Below are 8,315 nucleotides of genomic sequence, written 5' to 3' on the forward strand. Positions count from 1 at the left end.
GTGTAGAAAACTATCTTTGATCTAAGTGTGCTTGTAAAATACACATACAGCTAATTGAATCTCGGGGGAAATGGAGCTGTAGTAACTTTTCAGTGCATGTTTCACACAAAAATATCAAAGATATAGCTGTAACACATACATAATGTAATGTAATGCCCCCTCTGTAATGCCTCCAGGCCTTCAGGGTACTACTAATAAATGAATGAAAATGATGTTCACTCCTGTAATTTAAAGTAAAACTGTGTTATTTCATCTCAACTGTTATTTACCTGTTGTTTAAAATATGTCAACCAACATCCTATCTTCTGAAAAAAAGAAAATGATATTTAGCCTCAACATGGGGAGTGATTGAACTTTGCAACATGATGTTTGAATTTTGCACTCACGTACAAGCCGAGTTACTACGAGCAGAATATTCTCTACAAAATTATTGTTCTTGGCAACTATTGCAAAACTTGGTATGTTATGTGAAGACTAATCGTTCATGATTTCTTCAATTAATTAGTTTTATTGCAATTTTGATTGTTTTCAACCACAAGAAATACATACAAAATTCAGTCAATAATAATTTTTATAGCAGGAAATGTAATTCTTCGACAATAAATAGTTTCACATCGTACCTTTTTAGGAGTGTACGCTAGCTGATAAAAGTACTTTAAAGAGAAATAAATGTTTAACACTTAGTGGGAATTATGACAAAGTTGGAAAAAAATGGATTGAATAGTATTGCACCACTATTTCGTCAGTTATAATTCACACGAGCACGTAGTCACTAACGATCGCGAATATTGCAGTTCCATTTTCATAAATAAAAGAAACGTTCATTGTGCTTACCTATGGAAGGACAGGCCATCGCGCCGATTTTCTGTTCGATTAGGGCATCCTGGCACAAAACACTTCATCACGCAGGTGCGCCTACTGCTGACGGGAGTTCTCGCCTGTCTGCTAAGAGGCCGAAGACTTTGAGCAGATCTCGAACAACAGTGTCGACTGCGCTACGGGCCGGCACGGCCCTAAAGATGTTCGGAGTCTCCGGCTCGCCAGTCCATCCTTGGGCACAAGACGGGACGCATTTTTTTCCCGTAGGGACAGTCGCTTCGGACCCTGTACGCTCGCTTAATCGCGTGCACATTTTGCGGGGGCGAAAGGCATCGTTGTTTCCCAGAAGACGTCGTCAAACGCAACGAATCGTCGTCGGAAGGGTGGCTTGGTTTCCTTCACACGTTTGCAGGGCGAAAGGTTCCCTCGTTTCCCTGAAACCACACCGAAACGCAACCAGTCGTCCTTGAGGTGGTCCTCCCGGGTTGTTCGGCGCAATGCCGGTTAACCGACGCCTTCGTTCGCAACAGCCTTGGCGCCTGTCTGCTAATTAGGCGGCGAGACTCAACTGCTTCACACACTCGATTCCTTCACTAACCTCGGCGCGCGTTTGCCACGCCGAGTATGTGCGCATATTCCGAAACCCCCGCAGCAGACGAAACCGAAGCCACCGAAGCGAGCCGAGTAAAATCTACCGCTTGCCTATGACGTGAGGGCCTATTTCCCATCATCCCATTCCTCTAAATTTTTTATGACTAGGCTGCAAGATTGTCACGTGACGCTCCCTCCTAGTTTTTTTCCTTCCTCCATGGGAACGACAGCCCTTGTGCACCGCAGCGCCTGTAGCTACGAACGAGAGAGAAAGAGAGCGCGCGTCGGCAACGAACGCCCTTGCGCACCGCAGCGCCTCTAGCTACGGACGAGAGAGAAAGAGAGCGCGCGTCGGGAACGAACGCACTTCTGCACCGCAGCGCCTCTAGCGGTCTCCATGAACCAACGCTATGATATATATATATATACTAAGGTCCCTGTATGTTCCAAATACAGGGACCTTAATATATACACGGTACAACGGTTCGGGACGCAACACTCCAATTGCTAGTAGATACAGCGTTCAACCGCTGGCGCCACGCTGCGCCGCTCGCGCGTACCGCGTTTCTAGGTGCACGGCCGGACTTGACTCTCCTCTCCTCCGCGCTCCCTTACGGCCTTTGCAACGCGACGGGAGTCAATGGAATTTTTTCTGACGAGTAGCACGATGGCTCGCCGCAAGAGGTCGCTACCACCTCACCGTGTTCGCGGGAGCGAAGGTCGCGCGGGCTTGGTTTTGCTGCTGCCATTTTCTTCAGTAGCTGCAGTCAAGTTGGTTCTTTGTTTGATGCTGCTGTCCCGACTGGTGAGATTCTTGTGCGCACAACGTCCATCAGACTTGCCCGCTGATGCCCACGACATGAGTGTGGACTTGCTCCCTGCAACCTTGGCCTGCTTTTGTGGGCGCAATTACCTCACCACTTCTGTGCTTGACGGCGGCGTCTGAAGCAGCATACCTATATCGCCGAACCCTCGTATGCTACCTACTGTGTGCCAGCTTTTGCAGCTGAATGTGTGAGCTTTCTCCGTGGGATCGTTGCAAGCGTGAAAGCGTCGTTTCTTCCTTCTGCCTCAATTGCGATCACTGGAGCCATGGTGTACTGTTGTGTGCCATTTTGCAAATCCCAACAGGGGAAGACGCCAGGTGTTTCCTTTCACCAATTTCCTAGCGATGCGGAACTGTGTTCTAAGTGGCGAAAAAACATTTCTCGTGAAAATCTCGTCATCAACGACAAGTTCGCATCAACTGTAGTGTGTAGCAAACACTTCAATGAGAGTGATTATGTTCCCGGATGCCGAATACGGAAGTTGCTTGTGGGAGTTGTACCGACCGTCTTCGAACTCTATCCGTCCTACATAGTGCCAGCTGCAAAGAGACCGCGTAAGGACCCTGCATATCGTGACCCCCCAGCTCCTAGAAATTCATCAAAGCGAAAAGCAGAGTCGCTGTTGCCTGTTCATGAAGATTTTGGTGCCAGGGAGGAGGTAACCGAGGAAAAACAAAGTGCTTCAACACAAACCAACAGTAACAACGCTCACCGATCTGGTTACTATCTTGTCATTATGAAAAGGCTTCGGGCTCAAGTTGCCTACCAGCGCTCGAAGTGCGCGGGGCTCCTGAGAAAGCTTGCCGTAGACAAAGAAAAGATGAACGAATACAACGACGACAAACACTATATTGCCGTCAAAAAGATCGTTGCCGATTCCCAGAAAGGTGAGAAAAAGGCTGTTTTTCTCCGTCACCAGATTGAAGTCTATGGCAGTAAACGACCGTGTTATTCTGAAGAAGTTGTCAGAGAGTGTGTGATTTGGCGCTTCCTTTCGCCAAAAGGTTATGATCACGCCCGAAAATCTGACCTCTTGACACTGCCGGCGAAGTGTACGCTTCAGAGGTACGTGGGCCCAAGCCCAACGTCCTCAGGTATGAGCCTGGCCATGAAGGAGAGGCTGATCTTTGAGGCCTCGATGCTCAGCAGCAAACAGCACATGGCGTCGTTGATCGTAGCCGAGGCTGCCATTAAGCCAAAATGTGTGTATGACAGAAAGGCCGACACAGTTTTTGGTCTCAAAGACAAACCCAGCAACAGTGCGGCAGAGACTCTTGCAAATAGAGTATTCTGCTTTGTTCTGCATGGTGTGGCGAATTCACACAGGATACCATGTGCCTACTACTTTACGAAACAGCTGAGTGGGAGAGACCTGTTTGCCTGGACCAAGGAGGTAATCTCTGCTGTGGAGTCCTGCGGATTCGTAATTGTCAGAATCGTTACAGATTATTACTCAGCAAATGTCACTATGTTTAAACACATGGGAAGTGGATGTTTGTCTTCAGTAGTCCCCCATCCTCACAATTCAGATAGAGTCATGTTCCTGAGTTTTGACACTTGTCATATCCTCAAAAACATACGCAGCCAGTTCCTGGAACGTGAACTTACAGACGGCACAGAGGTCATTACTGGGAAGTTCGTACAGAAACTTTATGAATTTCAAAAAGACAAAACCGTCAAACTGGCAAGAAACTTGACCAGGAAGCACGTTTACCCGTCGAACTTTGAGAAAATGAACCTGCTCCGCGCAGTTCAGATATTCTCTCCGCAAGTGATTGCAGCGTTGTGTCATCTCCAGGAGAACCGGTGCGGCGACCCAGCTCTTTACAGTTTCAGAGGAGTGAGCCCAACAATATTGTTCATGAAGATGATGAAGCAATGGTTCGACGTCCATGACACGGTGTACAGTGGCAGTGACAACAAGAAGCCGATCTCTGACGAAAACGACCACAGAATACTATGGCTGGAAAAGGATTTTACCTGTTACGTGAGGAATATTCAAGAGGAGTCAATTGCATCAAGAAAGGGTGAATTCACAGATGAAACGTACCGCGCCTTGCTGTTCACCACGAAGGCAACAGTGGAGACAACAAGGTTCCTCTTAAGGAGGGGAATCAAATATGTCCTGACAAGGAACTTTAACAGTGACCCAGTTGAAACACTCTTCGGACGGCTCAGATCCATGTGGGGTGGTAACGATGTGCTTGATGCAAGGGCTGTCACAATTGCCCTTGATAACATTGTCAAAGGCAAGGCCATCCCTCTAAAGCAAATGCAGGCGACAGATGCTCATGCTGAAGAGCTTGCTACAGCTGTACCACAGGAGGTAATTGCACAGCTGGAGAACCTGAAAGGATACTTTTTGGATCCATCCCCCTCAGTGACATACTCCGGTCTGGTGTATGTTGGGGATACCTCGTAAAACTCATTAGTGAGTTTGGTTGTGATGCATGTGTGATGATGGTGACGACGGCTAACAAAGGGGATCATTTGTACACTATATTGCACGAACAGAACAAAAGTGGACTCCATTACCCGAATCGCATGTTCTTGGCACTTTTGGGCAGCATTGTGGCTTTCTTTGAAGCGGCTGCGAAGCACCTTCCGCGAACAAAAGTGCATGAAGTGCTGCAACTTCTCGTTGCACCCTGCCTTGAACAATCGCGCATCTTGAACTGCCCAGAAGATGTTGGCAATGGTCACACAAGGCGCACAGCTAATGTGATTGCTGACAAATTTGTCAGACTGCTTCTAGTAAATCACACAAAGATGGTAACGGAAAAAAATGAAAAACCAGTTCCTTACGTGCATAAGCCATCCAGAAAATATTTTAGGCTTTAATGTACATGCTGTGAAGGTTGTTGGCACCAAAATGTACAAGAGTGCACTGTATTGATCAGGAAATAAATAGTTTGTACCTGTAAAATTTTTATTTGTGTTGTAGCCTCACAGTATCTGTACCTTTCTTATAAATTGAAGTGCGTGTACTGAGATAATCATTTCCCCTAAGTAACGACATGTGTATTCAATAATTGTGGGCGTTGGCTTAAGCTTCCCCTTTAATCTTGACAGGGTCGTCTGCTACAGGCTTGCGGCTTCAAGCAGAGGCTGTAAGCCGTTTCATTAACATCGTATGAGGCTATGGTGTTGAGTACCGACACTGAAAATAAATATTAGGCTTTAAAATTCAAGATAACTTGCGTCTGACAGCCGGAATTACACAGATCTTGCTTATATGCATCCTGCCGGAGCGCATCTGTGAACGCGCTTTGCGGAGGCGGCAGCGGTTAAGCAGCGGTTAAAATCCCTAAAAAAAACTAAAGTAGCGCCATTCTTGTCGCCCATGCAGGCTCCTCCTCTCCCGCGTGTCTTGCAGATTGTAAATGGAGCCAGTTGAGGGGTGGCATGGCTGTTGGCCGAAAAGATGGGCTTGTTCAGATCTTTCCGCTAAACGGACTAGAGCGCTGCGGTCTAAAGCGATTCATTGGAAGAGTGTTCGAGAGATAAATACGGCAAGTATCATGCTTTGTAGACCAGTGAAATAATAAAAACGCTTGCACTGCAAAAAAACATCACCTCAAGCAAGCAATACTCGATGCGAGAGCCGACCGTTTGCTTGCGGACGCGCTCGGCGCTGACGCTCTCGATGGCAGCGCCACTATCGCCGTGTAAACTCGGCGGCGCTAAGAATCTGCAAGCTTTTCAAGCATGACGCACCAGCTTTTCTGAATGTAGTGAAGGCGCCATTTTATCTGTCCACTGCGTTGTTTATTTTTGGCACAGCGTGCGAGTGTTTTGTGGCGGGCGTGCCACCGCGCTCGAGTCTGGCGCGTTGGCCCTGCACGTGTCCCGATGCCAACCTGCTGTGCCCGCAGTTGCAAAAACAGGTACGAGAATGGAAAGAAACTGTTTTTCCTTCCGCGAGGAAAAGAAAATGCCGTTCGGCGAGAATTGTGGCTACAGCGTATTGGGCGGACTGACTTGAACTCTGCGTCGTCGCGGCTTTGTGAGGTGAGTACGGGTGATCTGCCTTATCTTTTTGCTTGTATTCGTGCATCCAGTGTTGCGGTACATTCAAGCTTGAGTCTCACGCGTGGAGCGTGTATCCACGTCGATGGTAAATGTGCATACCAGTTGCAACATGTGCCGTGTATACGCTGCCTATGGCTTCATCCAGAACTCATCCTCCAGTATGTTCTAAGTACATGTAATGCATACATACAAGTGTGCATCAAGTTTTGTTTATTCGCCTTCGTATACTTGAATTTTGGCAACTGTGTAACTCCTTCGTGTGTGTGCAGCGAAGTCAATGGCGCATTATTGCGCTTAAGCATGTGCTCCAGCTCGGTGAGTATTCAGAAGCTGTGTGGTTGCATTAGCGATACGCAAAGTTAAATGATGCGCATTCCTGCATCGTGTTCTAGTCTGGTCGGAAGAGAATGTGCCCCAAGAGTGCGTCATCGTCGCTAAAGTCACTTTTTTTTAAGCGTGCTGTTTTATTGCCGTGTAACAGTAGCCGCGAATATTCCCTTGCCCAGGACCACTTCTCTGCAAACCAATTTGAGCCGATACTGCTGAGGAAGTTTGGTACTAAGAAGTTGAAGAGAGACGCGACGCCTACGATCTTTAGTCAACAGCATTTGTGAACGTCAGGTAAGCCAACCACGTTAGGAATTGCACAATGTTTGTTCAGTTGAGGAAAAGGTAAGGACGCAAGCCACTTAGAAGAAAAAAAAACAAGACGATGGGGTCTTCTACGCTTTACTTTTACGTGGGTTGCGTCCTAGCCTTTCCCTCAGCGTGAAGCAACTAGCTCAACAACCGCGCCGAAGACCCGCGAAACGAGCGCGCGTTCCACAGACGACACCGGGGTACCGTTCGCCGAGCGGCTGCCCGAGTGCGGCCGCGCGCCGCTTTCGCTTTCGCGTCCGTAGTTTCCTCCTGGACGCTGTAGGGGCGCTGCTGCAGCTGCTGAGAGAGGAGGCAGAGGCGAAGGGGTGCGGTTGGGGGTTGGCCCTACTTTATTTTTTTAGGGACTTTAGCAGCGGTTAAAGCCCCTTGATGTTAGAAAGTAGCGACACTCTCCCCCACGCGCGCGCTTTCCTCCTCAATTCTCCTGGGATTTCTCCCCCTCACCGGGCCGTCGCGGCGCTGAACCCTCCAGTGGCTCGCTGCAGCCGCATTAGAATCAATGCGCGCGCTTGTTTATTCGGCCCTTTGAAGCGTTGTATGGGAATTTATTCCTTGTGAAACTGTCCTGACGAAAGTACGTTTCCGATAGAACGTCGTGCCATTTTTTTAGGACGCTTCGATAACTACAAGCGGAAGCGCTCCGAAAAAATGAGTACCAAGCAGTGGCTGAGCTGTTTACCTCTACGTCGCCACTTGGGTTGTCCGTAACGCGGAGGTGTATTGGGTGCATACAATATAAGCAGCGTAGAGTATAAACGAGAATTTGGTTCACTATCTTCGCTCTTGAAAGGCTCAGAGAAGGTAACCAAGAAGAAATGTGATAGTTTACTTAAAGTGAATTCGCCAAAATGAGTGGGCCAAAAGCCTTTGTACCAATGCCACTGTGCGAAGTACGTGCTGTGTTTGCGAAACAGCCAACATAGAACTTTACACACGTGCCTGTATTCTGTCACTATGAAACGACGAGAAATTACATTCCATCACCTCTGGGAGTAACCTAAGTCTCTCTCTAAAAAAAAAGGCTGATTGCTTACACGGAAACTGCTAAGACTGGCACTTGATAATTAACTTACAGACTTCAAGATGTCAAGTTTATCAGAATTGAGGGAGATAATCAGAAGCGCGTGGCTTGTACTTAATGAGCATGCGCGAATAGTACATAATACCACTTATCTACCTATATATTGCGGTTCATGCCTTCGCAACATAAAGTACATAAAAAAATGCTCGCAGTATTGAAACTTTGCAAAGATACAATAAGCACGCAATAAGAGTAAAATAGTTCCTTGGCTTCACAAGTATCAGGCGCAAGGATCACACGCACGCACATACACACACACAAGCACGCACATACACAAACACGCACACACGCACTCACACAACTAC

This window comes from Dermacentor silvarum, chromosome 8, assembly GCF_013339745.2.
Source record: "Dermacentor silvarum isolate Dsil-2018 chromosome 8, BIME_Dsil_1.4, whole genome shotgun sequence".
NCBI lineage: Eukaryota > Metazoa > Arthropoda > Arachnida > Ixodida > Ixodidae > Dermacentor > Dermacentor silvarum.